The 16,543-nt window shown below is 43.3% G+C and overlaps 1 protein-coding gene across 5 annotated transcripts in view; it reads right to left on the reverse strand.

Annotated features, from left to right (window-relative positions):
- CNOT6 (CCR4-NOT transcription complex subunit 6) overlaps positions 1 to 12,642 on the reverse strand; it is a 69,301-nt gene extending 56,659 nt beyond the window's left edge. For 4 of the 5 annotated variants that reach the window (XM_066343547.1, XM_066343542.1, XM_066343543.1 and 1 more), the window contains exon 1: positions 12,286 to 12,642. The gene's annotated coding sequence lies outside the window, so the exon portion shown is untranslated. The remainder of the gene's footprint in view (positions 1 to 12,285) is intronic. The other variant, XM_066343544.1, reaches the window with a different exon arrangement.
- Between the last annotated feature and the right edge of the window lie 3,901 nt (positions 12,643 to 16,543).

Raw genomic sequence — 16,543 nt, forward strand, 5'->3', positions numbered from 1 at the left:
ACCCTTCTCCCTCTCCTTTCTCTCTCTCTCACCCTCCTGCAGCCAAGGCTCCATTGGAGCAAAGTTGGCCTGGGTGCTGAGGACAGCTCCATGGCCTCTGCCTCAGGCGCTAGAATAGCTCAGGTTGTAACAGGGCATCGCCCCCTAGTGGGCATGCCGGTCGGGCACATGCAGGAGTCTGTCTGCCTCCCTGCTTCTCACTTCAGAAAAATAAAGAAAGAACACAAACTAGAATCAAACAGACTTATATAAACTCCCAGCTCTGCAAGCATGTGTTTACATTCTTTAAGGCTAAATTTCCTCATTTATAATATAGCTCTCTCACAATTTTGGTGTGAGGATTAAATGAGGTAACACATGTAATGCATAGTGCCTATTTCATCATCAGTATTCAATAAAATTCTTTCTTTCTGTGACTACAAATCCCTAAATCCGAGTTTACCTAAAATTAGAAACCATATGACAATTCTTTAGATGTCCCAAATAAACTAATTTCATCTTCAACAATTTTATATGAAAATATATGAAGTTATTGGTCTAAAACAGTGGTTTCAAAGTGTGCACCAGGTGCGCCCTATGGTATTCCAGAGAAATATGTGCCTGTTGGGGACCAAAAAACCAACAGGGTTTTTAAAGTTTAGATTTTTGGGGGACAGAGGTGTGGGGAATTGGCTGTAAACTGATAGTTTGCCCAACCCCACACCTCACTTGCCTGATTAGGTTGTAAGAGGCTGTTAAGCCATGGTGCTGGATTGCTTATGCTACCCCCATTTTCCCCAGAAAGACTGGAGGCAAGTTTCTTCTATCCTTCGTTTGGTGTCAAGATTTGCTAATGGCCTCACTTTGCCCTATAAATAAAGCAAGATGCAGTTTTTGGGTGCGCTTTGTTCTTGCCAGCAGCAATTACAGGGACCTCTTGACCCTGTATTTTCTTAATTCCGCGTATTTTCTTTTTTTTTCCCCTTTTTTGTACTTTTCTGAAGCTGGAAATGGGGAGAGACAGTCAGACAGACTCCCGCATGCGCCCGACCGGGATCCACCTGGCACGCCCACCAGGGGCGACGCTCTGCCCACCAGGGGGCGATGCTCTGCCCCTCCGGGGCGTTGCTCTGCTGCGACCAAAGCCACTCTAGCGCCTGGGGCAGAAGCCAAGGAGCCATCCCCAGCGCCCGGGCCATCTTTGCTCCAATGGAGCCTTGGCTGCGGGAGGGGAAGAGAGAGACAGAGAGGAAGGAGGGGGTGGGGGTGGAGAAGCAAATGGGCGCTTCTCCTATGTGCCCTGGCCGGGAATCAAACCCGGGTCCCCCGCATGCCAGGCTGACGCTCTACCGCTGAGCCAACCGGCCAGGGCCCACGTATTTTCTTAATTCCACACCGTTCACACTCAAGACCTAGAATGACTAGCTGCACTGGTCCGTGGCATGTGCCCAGATATAAAAATATAGTTACTCTATTATACCATTTCATTATGGAAATATCGCTTTTTTTTTTTTTAATTTATTTTTTTCATTTTTCTGAAGCTGGAAACAGGGCGAGACAGTCAGACAGACTCCCGCATGCGCCCGACCGGGATCCACCCGGCACGCCCACCAGGGGCGGTGCTCTGCCCCCCAGGGGGCGATGCTCTGCCCATCCTGGGTGTCGCCATATTGCGACCAGAGCTACTCTAGCGCCTGAGGCAGAGGCCACAGAGCCATGCCCAGCGCCCGGGCCATCTTTGCTCCAATGGAGCCTTGGCTGCGGGAGGGGAAGAGAGAGACAGAGAGGAAAGTGCGGCGGAGGGGTGGAGAAGCAAATGGGCGCTTCTCCTGTGTGCCCTGGCCGGGAATCGAACCCGGGTCCTCCGCACGCTAGGCCGACGGAAATATCGCTTTTTTTTAACGCATCATCATTATATATATTATTAACACATCATTATATTATTTTTAGATAAATACACCCAAATAAAATGGATAGATTTCTCAAAAAGAAATGTGATATTGAAGAATCCAATTCTGGAAGTGAGCAAAAGTTAAGTGCAAGTAAGAAAGCAATATCGCAGCCTACTTGCAAATACAATGAAAGTTATTTAAGGTTTGGTTTCACTTGGACCAGAAGTGAAGATCATCCTTTACTGCTATGTTTAGTATGTGGATGTAAAATGGCAAATGAATCACTGCTTCCTAGTAAATTGGGTAAACATTTAAAAACTATACACTCTAATTTACGAGATAAATCTGTAAGTTTTTTCAAGAGATTGTCTGAATAGCAAACAAAAGCGGCAAATTCTTTTAAAAGTATAATGAGCCCTGGCCGGTTGGCTCAGCGGTAGAGCGTCGGCCTAGCGTGCGGAGGACCCGGGTTCGATTCCCGGCCAGGGCACACAGGAGAAGCGCCCATTTGCTTCTCCACCCCTCCGCTGCGCTTTCCTCTCTGTCTCTCTCTTCCCCTCCCGCAGCCAAGGCTCCATTGGAGCAAAGATGGCCCGGGCACTGGGGATGGCTCCTTGGCCTCTGCCCCAGGCGCTAGAGTGGCTCTGGTCGCAATATGGCGACGCCCAGGATGGGCAGAGCATCGCCCCCTGGTGGGCAGAGCGCCGCCCCATGGTGGGCGTGCCGGGTGGATCCCGGTCGGGCGCATGCGGGAGTCTGTCTGACTGTCTCTCCCTGTTTCCAGCTTCAGAAAAATGAAAGGAAAAAAAAAAAAAAAAAAAAGTATAATGACTGTTTCTGATAAAGCTCAAATCGCTTCTTATAAAGTCTCAGAACTGATAGCAAAAAACATGAAAGCTCAGCCTGACCAGGCAGTGGCGCAGTGGATAGAGCACTGGACTGGGATGCAGAGGACCCAGGTTCGAGACTCCAAGGTTGCCAGCTTGAGTGCAGGCTCATCTGGTTTGATCAAAGCTCACCAGCTTGGAGCCAAGGTCGCTGGTTTGAACAAGGAATTACTTGGTCTGCTGAAGGGCCCATGGTCAAGGCACATATGAGAAATCAATGAACAACTAAGGTGTCGAAACAAACTGATGATTGATACTTCTCATCTCTCTCCGTTTCTGTCTGTCCCTATCTATCCCTCTTTCTGACTCTGTCTCTGTTAAAAAAAATATACACACACATATATGAAGGCTCATACTTCAGGTGAGTCACTTATTTTGCCTGCATGCAAAAAAAAAAAAAAAAAAAAATGGTCATGACAATGCTAGGAAATAAGCAGCAATGAAAATAAGCAAGATTCCTCTGTCCAACAATACAATTCACAGACCTATTATAGAAATGTCTTCTGATATCAAGAAAAATGTATGCAGTAATAAGCTTCAGTATTCAAATTTTGCAGTGCAAGTTGACAAGTCAACAGACATTACCAATATGGTGCAACTCTGAGCATTTGTCCGTTTTATTAATGAAGATCAAATAGTAAATCGGTTTCTTTTTTGTAAAGATTAAGTGTCTACAAAAGGTGAAGACGTATTTAACATTTTGAATAACTATCTTGATAAATGGCAGTTAGCATAGAAGTCATGTGTAGGCATTTGTACAGATGGCGCTCCTTCCATGGTAGGCTGTATTAAAAGGTCTTACATCTTTTGTAAAAAAACAAAATGAGAATGTTGTCGTAATTCACTGTTTTCTTCAGAGAGGCCTTGATGGCAAAAACATTGGGAGAAAAATTAAGAAAAGTTTTAGATCAAGTTGTTCAGATGGTAAACTTTATTAAAACAAGATCAGTCAAATCGTGTTTATTCAAAAAGCTTTGTATCAATATGGATTCACAACACAGGCGTCTGGCTGCTTTTACACACTGTTATGAGATGGTTGTCAAGGGGAAAAGTACTTACCCCTGAGCTAGGACAAGAACTTCTTGCATATTTTGAAGAGATGAAACAGTTACATTTTTGTAACCTCCTAACTTGCTTCCCTCCGAATTTTGGATTGCCAGGTTACAGTATTTGGCTGATATATTTCAGTAGCTCAATATTTTGAATACTACCATGCAAAGGAAAGAAGAAAATATTTTCACATCCACTGACAAAATGAAAGTGTTTCAGAGAAAACTACAGATTTGGGAAAGAAAAGCTGTTGAAGGTAATTTAGAAATGTTTCTTTCCATTGATAAATAACACTTGCATAAATAAAACACTTCCAATAATAGTTGAACATTTAATAAGTTTAGAAGAAAAATTACGTTCTTATTTTCCATCACTTCACACTAAACAATATGATTGGATTAGAAACCCATTCATGGAAGCTTCAAGTGATTTTGGTTTAACATTAACAGAAGAAGAACTGGCAGCTATATCCACTGATCGTGGATTGATGACTAAACATAAGGAATTGTCTCTTGAAGCCTTTTGGATTTCTATAAAAGAAGAATATGTGGCAATATCCAAAAAGCTTGGAACATTTTACACTTTTCAACATCCTATTTATGTGAATTAGGATTTTCTACCCTCAACACAAGAGTAAAAAGAGAGAAATTCTTCAATGTATTGATGAGGAAATGAGTTTGCCTTTCAAATATATGCCCAAGCATTGAAGAAATCACTAGGACACATTAGGCTCATGTTTCTTATAAACATAAGAATGAAAAAATTTAACACAATTGCCCCAGGACCTGCCAAATCACTAAATCTTACTAAGAATGTATCTATATATTTATATAGATATAGATATAATGTATCTATATCTATATAAATATATATAAAAGGATAACTTTTTTGTTTTTTTTATTTTTTAACCCCTCTTTTTTACGAATTCTAAAAAGCATAACTCCAAAAATGTAACATAAAAATGTTTTTTTGCCCTGGCTGGTTGGTTCAGTTGCGGAGCGTCGGCCTGGCGTGCAGGAGTCCCGGGTTCAATTCCCTGCCAGGGCACACAACAGGAGAAGCGCCAATCTGCTTCTCCACACCCCCCCTCCTTCCTCTCTGTCTCTCTCTTCCCCTCCCGCAGCCAAGACTCCATTGGAGCAAAGTTGGCCCGGGCACTGAGGATGGCTCCATGGCCTCTGCCTCAGGCACTAGACTGGCTCTGGTCGCAACAGAGCGACGCCCCGGATGGGCAGAGCATCGCCCCCTGGTGGGCGTGCCCGGTGGATCCCGGTCGGGCGCATGTGGGAGTCTGACTGCCTCCCCGTTTCCAACTTCAGAAAAATTAAAAAAAAAAAAAAAAAAAAAGTTTTTTAATGTCAGAATAAATTTAATTTTGTTGTATTTATTTGGTATAATTACCATAAAAGCATGCTTGGACTTTATATTTTTTTAATATTTGACTTATTATAACATATTTCTCAGAAATTTGTATATAGTGCGCCTACCATTATTTGTAGGATTTTAATTGTGCCCCGATTTCAAAAAGTTTGAGAACCACTGGTGTAAAACAGAACAGTTAGCTTCATCAGCTATTGCTTTATGATGTTGTGGTGTTTACATACAATTGTATCCAATCTTATGGAAGAAAAATATTTGCCCTCCCAAATATCAAGTGCAAATATATTTCTGACTTGATTTTAATAAATCTCCATTTCTGTTTGGTCTTTACTTAGCAGGGACTTCTTAATAATCCCTATTCGAAATATGCCTAGTAAAAGAAATCTACATGCAACTTCTTGAAGTATCTACAGAATTACCTAAACCCTCTGTCTGGATACAAAGACCACTGTCTAAGTTTAGTTTTATTAGGACAGCTGTTTACTTTGTGAGGCATATATTTGTAGCAAATAACTTTGAAAGAAAATAACTATGCATAATGATTCCCTTTTTGCTACTTTTAAAAGTGCATCAAATATTTAACTGAATTTTGGGCTACTGAGCACAATGGAAGTACAAACCTAGCATAGGGAATATGAAAGGCAAATTGTAGTCTTCTAGTAACTGAAGACTGAAAGTTCTAACAGTATTTTACATCAGATAACCCTCACCTCCAATGAAGAAGAATTAATTCCCTTTACCATTTTTGAAATCACATAAAACTTCAAAAAAAAAAATTTTATGTGAACCAATAAAAAGCCAATCATTTCAACCAACATATCAGGGAAAAATCTGAAGTACACATATAATATATATTAGAAATTTATTCACTAACTTTTGAACTTAAAGGAAACTGACAATACAGGTGCCCACCTTGTGTAGAGCCTGTCTCCTCTTGAAATTGTTACCCATTTTTCCTTCTCTTCCCCTTTAAACTTTCCAAAACCGCAGCATAGTTGTTTCCAGCCCAACCTATATACAATCTAACTTCTACTTCTCTGGTCCCAGAAAAATATGCTCTGCTGATACTCACCTAACTGCCAAATCCTATCAATCCATTCTCAGGACGCATCCTATCCTAAACGTGAGCACCATTTGTCACCAATGGAAACTCCCTCCTACTCTTAGCATCTTTTAGTAATGCTGTTCTCTCCTGTTCTCCTACCTCTTTAATTCCTTTATTGAAATCCCACCTGAAACAAAAAGCTGGAGTCCCTTCAGTTCTCTCATCTTCCAGTATCATTAACCTGTGGCCCACGACTGTTTCGCACTTGTATGTTCATATTGTCATTCTCTTCAGCGGAGTCTTGAATTCTCAACTGATTCTCAAATGGGCAACCTACTTCTCAAATTGATGAAAAGCATTTGCTCCTATACTCTTCCTGAATAATTTCCTAACTCCCAATGCCAGGTATTCAATGACCAAATCTATAAAATCCCAACCACCCTCTGGTCCAGATACCTATCAGACATATCCACGTAAATACCCAACAGACACATCAAACTTAGAATCAAAATCAAACTACCCCACTTTCCATGCACAAATCTGCTCTTCGTCTTTTATTTTCCAAGTGAAATCATACAAATAATTTCCTAAGCTAAAGAAGTTCTGAATCATACTCAACTCCTTCCTATTTTTAGGAAGCTCATTGCTTGTCTGTCCCTAATTCTGGTATCTTTCAAGTTTATCCTAATATTTCTTAGCTCCAATGCTGATGTCCTTAACCTGTCACATGGACTTAAAATGAACTGTCCAACCCCAGTATCTTGATATCTTTCATCCAGCCTCCACATTTTTATTGTTTCCTTAAAAAAGTATGTCACACACACAAGTTTCTCATCACTATCTAACTCTAAATGGATCCCCATTATACACAGACTGGAGTCACCATACTTTAATTAGAAAAAGCTTAAGACTATTCACAAGCTACTTCTGGCCACTCCTTCTATCCCTCATATCCTTGTATCCTGTTTCACAGCCTAAGCTGTACGTAACACAACTTTGCATGTCATTCCTTCTCCATGAAATGCTCTACTCAACCTGACAAATCCAGTTACCCTTCAAAACTCAGCTTAAAAAGCCTCTGAGTCAACTACTTCAAGCTTAACAAACAGAAGTTAGTTGCTCTTTGTATATTGCTCATTACTATATAACCTGATGAAGACTGCGTTGGTTCATTTGTCTTTTTCTCTACGCCAGTGGTTTTCAACCTAGGGACCAGTAAAAACAAGAATTATTTTGGGGACCACTAAGGCAGAAATTACCCTGAATATGTGAATTCAACTTAGATCACTGGGCCTGTAATCTTCATACAACATCAGGTGTTTAAGGCTTTTGCAGACTAGCACAAATTTTCTAGACCAGTCCAACAGTTGAAAAACACTGCCTTACACCACTGTAAACCTACTTGGGACAAAGCCCATCAGCCTATAGCCCAGGCACTATATACCCAGTGCCTGGCATGTGAGTATTTTTGGAACCAAGTTTTATAGTACTATTTTAAAATGCTGTATTCAGGTATAATCAGGCATGCTATATTGCTTGTTCTAAATGTGTGAATTTGTTCCAATGTGATTGATATTTATGAGCACAGTGAAATTCCCAACAGTTTGTAGAAAATATCAGATGAAGGTAGAAAACTATACCCCAATGAACTGAGCTGCAAAACACACAGACCTCAAACACCTACCTACAAGTATAGTTCACTGTGTGTGTGTGTGTGTGAGATGTGACATACCCACCCATATCTGGTATTATTATAACATTCCATCTTAGTTCAGGTAATCTTCCACCACTTCACAATAACTCACAAGCAGCAACCATTCTCACCATTTCCACAAGCAAACCAGGTCCTTTTCAAGGGAATGTGCCACATTTTCTGTAGAAATTGTATACTGCTTAACCATTTAACGTGAAAAACTGTGCTACCATTTTTATGAGTTTCTTTTTAAAAATAAATCATTGATAAAGTTTTTTGTTTGTTTTTTTACAGAGACAGAGAGTCAGAGAGAGGGACAGACAGTCAGGAAGGGAGAGAGATGAGAAACACCAATTCTTTGTTGCAGTTCCTTAGTTGTTTCAGTGATTGTTTCCTTATATGTGCCTTGATGGGGGAGGGAGAAGGGAGCCTACAGCAAGGTAAGTGACCCTTTGCTCAAGCCACTGACTTCGGATTTCAAACCTGGGTCCTCTGTGTCTCAGTCCAACGCTTCATCCATTGTGCCACCACCTGGTCAGGCCGATACAGTTTTCTGAGTGTTGTGCCCCATTACCTCTTCCCCTATAAGGACTGTAGTTTTAACTGCACAATTTTGCATACCATAATGATTTTTTAGCAACCTATGTTGTTTTACAGCAGAATTGATTACATAAAGTTCTTAGGCTTTAAAAGAAAGTTTCAATATTCTAATTCCAACAATTAACTGGAGAGAAAACTGCCCTCCCCTCAAATTTCACAAAATATTTACAGCCCATGTCCTAACAGAGAATCAAGGTAGTCATAGCCTTTAAACTTGGTGGCTCTCACTTCTGGTAAGCACAGGGTTGATTTTTCCACCTGAAGGTTAACATCCTGCCTAAGACAAACTCAGATGACAAGTTCTAAATACCTGAACTTTCATATGTAAAATTTTATGGGTTTCAATGATTGGACTGCTTTCAACTTCCTCCAAAACATCCTGACATTTTTATTTTAAATTACCCTGAATTATAGAGCAATCAAGCAGAATCCTCAAGCCCACTAGAGAAGGGACCACAGACACAAGACACTATATCCAAACTAAAAATAGATTCAGAGCTATCAATTCCATACTACCTCAAATGTGACATTTTTACATATAGGGCCTCCATGCAATCCTCCACGCTAATGCCAAAGTGACCTCTCAATCATCTTATTCCTCTACTAAAAATTAATGGTTCCCTCCTGTGCTGTAACATAAAGATAAAAACCTAGCTTTTAGCTTAGCAGGCAAGGCCCTTCAAAATCTATGTTAGATACCCCTTTGCAAGTTCATCTCCAGTCACTCTCCCTGTTCCAGTAACACCTTACCATTGGCCTTACCCCAACACTTGGCACCTTAGTGCAAATTTAATCATTCTTTCTTCTTCCATTTTCCTACTACTAAGCCTATAAATATAAACTACAAAGCAAAAACTTGAGTATTAGATCAGCATAAACTATTCCTTGACATGTAACTTACCAAGAAAACATAAATGGATGAGGAAGGGTCAAGTTAAGGCAGCCTAAATGATTCCCTATCTTGGATGCAAATAACCTTCTCCTCTCTAATTACTAGTTAAAATACTAAAATATAGTGTATTCCATTGTACTCTAATGCAGTGGTCCCCAACCTTTTTTGGGCCATGGACCGGTTTAATGTCAGAAAATATTTTCACCAGACCGGCCTTTAAGGTGAGTCGGATAAAGTATCACGTGACCAAGACAAGCGTCAAGAGTGAGTCTTATGGCCCGGGCGCTGGGGATGGCTCTGTGGCCTCTGCCCCAGGCGCTAGAGTGGCTCTGGTCCCAACATGGCGACGCCCAGGATGGGCAGAGCATCGCCCCCTGGTGGGCAGAGCGTCGCCCCTGGTGGGCGTGCCGGGTGGATCCCGTTCGGGCGCATGCGGGAGTCTGTCTGACTCTCTCCCTGTTTCCAGCTTCAGAAAAATGAAAAAAAAAAAAAAAAAAAGATAAAAAAAAAAAAAAAGATTAAAAAAAAAAAAAAAAAGAGTGAGTCTTAGACGGATGTAACAGAGGGAATCTGGTCATTTTAAAAAAATAAAACATCGTTCAAACTTAAATATAAATAAAACGGAAATAATGTTAAGTTATTTATTCTTTCTTGCGGACCAGTACCAAATGGCCCACGGACCAGTATCAGTCCACAGACCAGGGGTTGGGGACCACTACTCTAATGCACACAGGCTGTGCATACAGAAAGTTTTACTGTTTAAATTTATTCAGCATTTCTTAATTTAACACAGTGTTTTATTAATCACAGTTTGTTGTAAAATGGCTACCTTCTTAAAGGAAATGGTAGGTTAAAGAAAAAAGTACATCAATAAAAGATTTTGTGGAAGCTAAAGACTTGAAAATTAAAATTGAAATTTTTTTCAACATTAAGTTCCAACCACAAATGTGTAAATAATAGCATTACATATCCATAAATCCAGGTAATTTCTCCATTAAAATATGTTCTTAGCTGAATCTCTTTGGATTTTCCGAAAGTGATAAAACACTTTAAAAGCAGAGCTTCCCAGCCAGTGTTCCATGCATATGGGAAAGTTACAGGTAAGCTGAAGGTATCGGTCCTCTCATCCCTCATAACCCAAAGATTATAGCTGTGAGCAGCCTTGGCCCCTTTTTCCAGGACATCCCTTTCTGTTGCACTATATGAAAAAGGTCTATGTTTTAAGGATTAATGAAGGCTGATAGCAAAATATCTAAGTATTAACCAAAATGCACATTTATAAGTTAAAAGTATAGCAGGCAGATTCCTACAATGCCTTTACTTGTAATCAGGACCAAATTCTATAAACACTTTCCTGTCTGTTCAAAAGAACAGTCTGAAATTTCCCAAGAACTGTACTCTGCCACTAAGATTCAAGAAACCTGAAAATACGTACAAATTGAATAGGCCTTCAAAAGAGCTTCTTCATCTACATTACCACTAATCAAGACACTTTTGAAATTGTGCAAGAATCAACTTTCAGAACAAATCTTCTGAGCCTCATAAGAAAACCAGTCTTTTGCCACACTCTTGTTTTTGACCATTTCATTGTATTGTTTATCTACTGAGACCTGACCAGACTCACCTACCTCAATTAACTTCCATCCTTTAAAACACCCTCTGCCCTCCCAAAAGAACTATAATCTCCAGCAATTACATCTCATTCTAGTGTGCTCTCCCATTCACACACAGCCTGGTCCTCTTCCTCTTGACTATTATGTTTGGGTGAGTCACTAACCTTTCAAGGTTTGCTTCCTCAGCTATTCAAATATTTTGTTTAAAACAAGTCCACTGAACTAGATCACTGGTCAAAAAATACTAACCAACTTTTAGTCTAAGCCATATATTTCTAAAGACTGCGATTAACTGTCGATGGCAATTAACCTCCCCCACACCCCCCAATCTTCAAAACCTTTGGACCAACACCTTCATCAGTTCCTACAGCATACAAAACAGTTTTGGAACGGTAAATCTCAGTCAGTGTATTGTGAGAAACACAAAGTGCTATTACATGCCATTTCATTTTTTACTTGGTCATATTCACTCTCTTCCTCTGCCAAATTAAATTCCAGATACAAGGAAGCAAAAGGATTCGCACTACAACTAATGGAACAATATATCTGGAAAACAGATTAAGTATGAGAAGTTAAATTCAAGCAGATTACTGAAACAACATCAGCTCAACATTACTGTCATTTGCAGCAAGGTTTACCAGTGTTAGCAGGATTCTTTGGGGAAGGTGAAAGAGGAAAAGGGTCAAAGAAAAAAAAATCTCTACAGAAAATAAACGATCGACCTTTAGTAAGAGATGTGATTACGGTTACTGGAGAAAACTGCTTTTACATTAGGACTATCAGTGAGTCCTTAGCAATATCGTAAATCACTTTATTCTGTGCTTCTTTAACCAATGCCATGCCCACCTGACCCCCCTAAACCTCTGCCTTAAACTGAATTTTAAATACTTTGGGGGGGAGGGAATAACAGTCGGTTTCCCGCTTTGCGATAACTACTTAATTCCACGCTGCGCAGCGCGCAGACCCACAGCCACTCCTCCAAAGCTGCCACCCATCCTGGCCACGAGTCCGGACACCGACCCGCCTCCTCCGGTGAACGGAGCCGAACGGAGCTGGGGTCCGCGGGCCAGGACGCCCGCCCCGCCACCGCCGTCAATCAACGCGCCCCGGCCCCCAGTCTGGTTGCGCGGACGCGTTGTGGGGTCCAACAGCCGCCAGCTCGCCCGGCCGCGGGCCCTCGCCCCTCGAGCCCAGCCCCGGGCCCGAGCGCGGCCAGTGCGGAGCGCCCGGCGGGCCTCGGGCCGTCTCGCTCACCGGGCCGGGTGCGCCGCCCTCCTCCACCGCTGCCGCCTCCTTCCTGTCAGCGCAGCGGGCTCTGACCTGTGGAACCACCATACCAGTCCCGCCCGCCGCTGCAGCGCCGCCGTCGCCTCAGCCGCCGCTCTTTGTTCCCGCTCCGCGCGCCACCGCCGCGGCCGCCCCGCGGGCCGCCACGCCCTTCCGCCCGCTCAGCGCCCGGCCGCGCCCTCCTCGCTGCGCCCGCCGCCGCCTTCGTCTCCGCGCCGCCACCGACGCCGCCGCCTCCTCCTCCGCGACCCCCTCGCTTTCATTGAAAGCAAACAAGCATCATGGCGACGGCGCCGTCCCCCAGCCAGCTAGCGCCCCGACCGCCGCCGCCGTTCCAACATCCCGGTCGCCCATTGGCCGCCGCCACCGGCCGCGACCATTCGGCAACGAGGGGTGGGCTCGCCCCCCCCCCCCGTGCCAAGCCCCGCCCCCACGCCCAGCTGCGACCGGAGCCTGCGCGGCAGTCCCTGCGCGTCCGACCCCTCCGCTTCCCTCTCGTGGCTCTGGTCCTTGTCTCCTTGCTCTCCTCGAGCTCTTGTTTTTCATGCTGTTCTCTTTTGTTTGTCTCGGGCCGTTTGCTTCGTCTCCTCTCTTCCCTCTTTTTCGTTGAGGTTTCTCCCCGACATTTTGCCTGTCAATCACGTGGAAACACGGACAAGCCCTCAGACTTTTTGCCTTAGCCAGTATCTTATTTTGACTTAAAGACGAAACATTAAGTTGTCAACAGTTGAATGATTCTTTCTGCCTGGAATAGCCAGAAGTTACTTAATGGCCGTGTCGGTCCATTAATGGACATTTAGTCCAGTAAATTGAAGTATAGAATTCTGGTGGTGGGATCCTAGCTGGAGGAACCGACGGCGGCTGCGTTCAGACTTCAGGGTGTCCTATTCTGGCGGTGACTGAAGATAAGCAGAAGAAGGGCTGATTGATGAGGGCGTGAGCACCTTAGTTGACTGCTGGTCAAGACCCGGTGCTGAGAGATGCATCAAGCCCCACCCTGCCCTCAGCAAGCTTACAGTCTGAGTGCGAGAGAAACATCCAACAGATTTAGAATCCATTAGAGATACTTGAGGACAGGCTTGGCCTGAAGGAAAAGGGGCAGAGGTTCACCTGCATGGTAAATTAGGATGGGCTCCTTCCTGAAATATCAACCTTGAAGAAATAATAGTGAAACGGATTCCAGTAATTAACAATAGCAATAAAGTGAGATACTCTTCATTGAAGGTTGTCTTGGGCTACTGTATATGGGACATGGGTGGGTGCTGGAAGGGCAAGGAAGAGATTGAGGGACTAAAGCTCCTCTCCGAAGCATGGCCTTAGGTTGGTTATTGTCTGCCACTTGCCAAGGAGTCAACATGACAGCCCTGTCCTCTAATGCCAGAGGACACTGAACAACGGCAGGGCAACATGAAAGCCCAACAGGGGTGAGGGGTTGATAAAAGAAAGTCCAGACTGAGAGGCTACCTGTGGGCATCCCTCCACATCCTCTAACCAGGCAACTGAGTACTGGGATTAAGCAGCCCCCGCTGCTGTGCATCCAGCTGGGCCTCTGCCCCCAGGTGATAGCTGTGTCCTGGCAACCTGTGCTCCAGCCTGGGGCGAGGGGTATCTTTTTGTAATTCATCTGCCCAGAAGGAGCTACATTTTGTGATTGGCATGATGTGTATAAAGGAGAAGTCCAGCTTCATAACAAAAGACTTAGTGGCATAAAACAAGTTTATTATTCATGATTCTGGTGCTCAACTAGACAGTTCTGCTAGTCTCACATGGGGTCTCTCATGCATCTAATGAATGGTGGTTGGGGCTTGGACGTCTGGCACTTTGATGTACCCAGTGAGGCCTCTCTCTAGGTGCATCTCATTCTCCACTTTTCTTTACAGTTTCTCCCTCCAAGAGGTGATCCTGAATGTCTTGCATGGCAACCTAGGACTCTACAAGGGAGGAAGTAGAAGCTTTCAGCCAGGCCTTCTGGACAATGTCACTTCTGTGTTTTGACTTACACCAAAATTCGGGTTAGGTCACTATCATAGGAATAGAACTGTGTCATAATCCGAGGCCCCCTGTATACTCATAGATATAGAGAACAGACTGACCATTGACAGTGGACGAGGGTTGGGCAGCTAGGTGAAAAAGGTAAAGGAATCAAGAAGTAGAAACAGGTAGTTATAGAATAGTCACAGAGATGTGAAGTACAGTATAGGGAATATAGTCAATAATAACTATATATGGGGCCAGGTGGGTACTTGAAATATTGGGGGATCCCTCTGTAAAGTAGATGAGTAACTACTGTCTGTACATCTGAAACTAATATAGAATAATATTGAGTGTAACTGAAAAAATTTAAAAATTGGCATAAGAAAAGTTTAGGGAAAATTGACTCTTAAGTTTGAGATAGGTAACATGAGGCCTGTACAGTTTCCAAAAACTGATATTTTCAGTGGGCCTTTGAGGTCCCCGGGAAACCACAGTGGAATGGTGCTTGTCTGGAGGATACCCACATGGGCATTGCCCCTGAACTGATGGCCATTGGGCAACTCCTCTTCCACAGTGGGCATTTCATCAGCCTAAAGGAAAATGTTGAGGATGTCTTGAAATATCATGTTCATTCATTTACTACTTTGAAAATTGGTAGATATATATTAAACCCACCAGTAGATCTTGTTTTTTGATATGCTATTTAAGCTCATAAATCTTATCATAATACTTAAAAATATTTTGGTAACTATTTCAATATAATTAGTTTCCTTTGTAATCTTATGGTTTTTATTTTATGCTTTTAGGCAGCGTTATTCTGAGCAGGGGTCTATAAGCTTTAACAGTTTGCCAAAGAGGGCTGATGGCATAAAAAGTATCACGAATCTCTGCTCTGGACTCTGGAGCCCTCTGTTTACCCTGTGAGGAGGGTAGAGATGCAGAGAAAGGACAAGTGCTTCTTAACCGAGTAAGTCACCCTAATCACGTCTCACCTTCCATTGCCAAGAGCTAGTCACTAATCCCTTCCAAATGCAAAGAAGTCTTGGGAAAGAGTTCCACAAGTTTGGAAATAACTTACTCAATTCTGCCCAAGCAGCTGCTTCTCAGCAACAAATCTACACAATAAAAGGAACCTCCATAACTTTTTAAACCATGTAACCATTTCTGCCCCTGTCCACCCCTCTGGCTACTCAATAGCCTCATGTATACCTCTTCCAATAAATGGTACCTACTCTTCCTGTCCCCAAGGAAACCTCCATCCATCTCTGCCTCTTTGCCCTGCCCCTTCCTCTACCTTCCTGCCTGGAAATGGAGCTGCCATCTTGGACCATGAGAACGAGGCACAAGATGACAACAAGAAAGGGGGCTGGATGAAGCCTGTTTTCCAAGCATTTTGTGGACCGGACATACATGCTAGCTCTAGGCTGAATACCTCCAGAATCAAGGGATATATTTGGCAAGACATGTGACTGATGATCTGCCATGCAGAAACCAAAAGCTTGCTGGCAGAAAGTAGATTGAGGGAATTGCCTTTAAGTTGATTATTTCAAAAATGGCCTCAGATTCCCTAAATTGTGAAATTGGTAGTAAGCAGACCACAAAGGCAAAAGACTCATGTATTAAAATTTGAAAACAACGTCCAGGCAAGATCCTTGGCTATGGCTACTGTTGGGTAAACAAATGTTTTTTAAGTTTGCTGGCTGGTATTGGGGCAATGCCCTGTGTGTGTAGTCTATGGAAAGCTGCAGGTGCTTGCCCTCAGGGCGGCAGATTGCAGATTGCCTTCCTGCTTGGGAGGGGCCATTGTTTGCTGTTGTTTGCTGGAGAAGGAGTTTTTTCCCTAGCCTGTTTTGTCTGGAAAGTTAGAGAGAGAGAAAGTGAGAGATAGAGAGAGAGAGCGAGCACGCTGAGGGGCTTGGGAACCCTGATTTCCTCCCAGCTGTTTGGCTAGGGAGTGCTGAGACTGGTGGGGTCTTGAGATGGGAGAAAGGGAAGCAGTCTTCCCTGCCTGTTGCTTGTCCGCTATTACGAGACTTTAATAAATGGAATAGCCCACCATATTTATCTCTGCCAAATCCAATGGGAACCTCAGCCATGGCGGCAGTGGCCATGGCGACAGCCCCTGGCCTTACATCTGGTGCAGCCGACAGGATTTGGATCAGATCAGTATGGAGCCACTACCGCACTTGAGGGGTTGGGGTAGAAGACTGGTTGTTGTTATGGTTCCCCATGGCTGTCCTTTTGGGAACCG

The sequence above is a fragment of the Saccopteryx leptura genome, chromosome 6, assembly GCF_036850995.1.
Source record: "Saccopteryx leptura isolate mSacLep1 chromosome 6, mSacLep1_pri_phased_curated, whole genome shotgun sequence".
Taxonomy (NCBI): domain Eukaryota; kingdom Metazoa; phylum Chordata; class Mammalia; order Chiroptera; family Emballonuridae; genus Saccopteryx; species Saccopteryx leptura.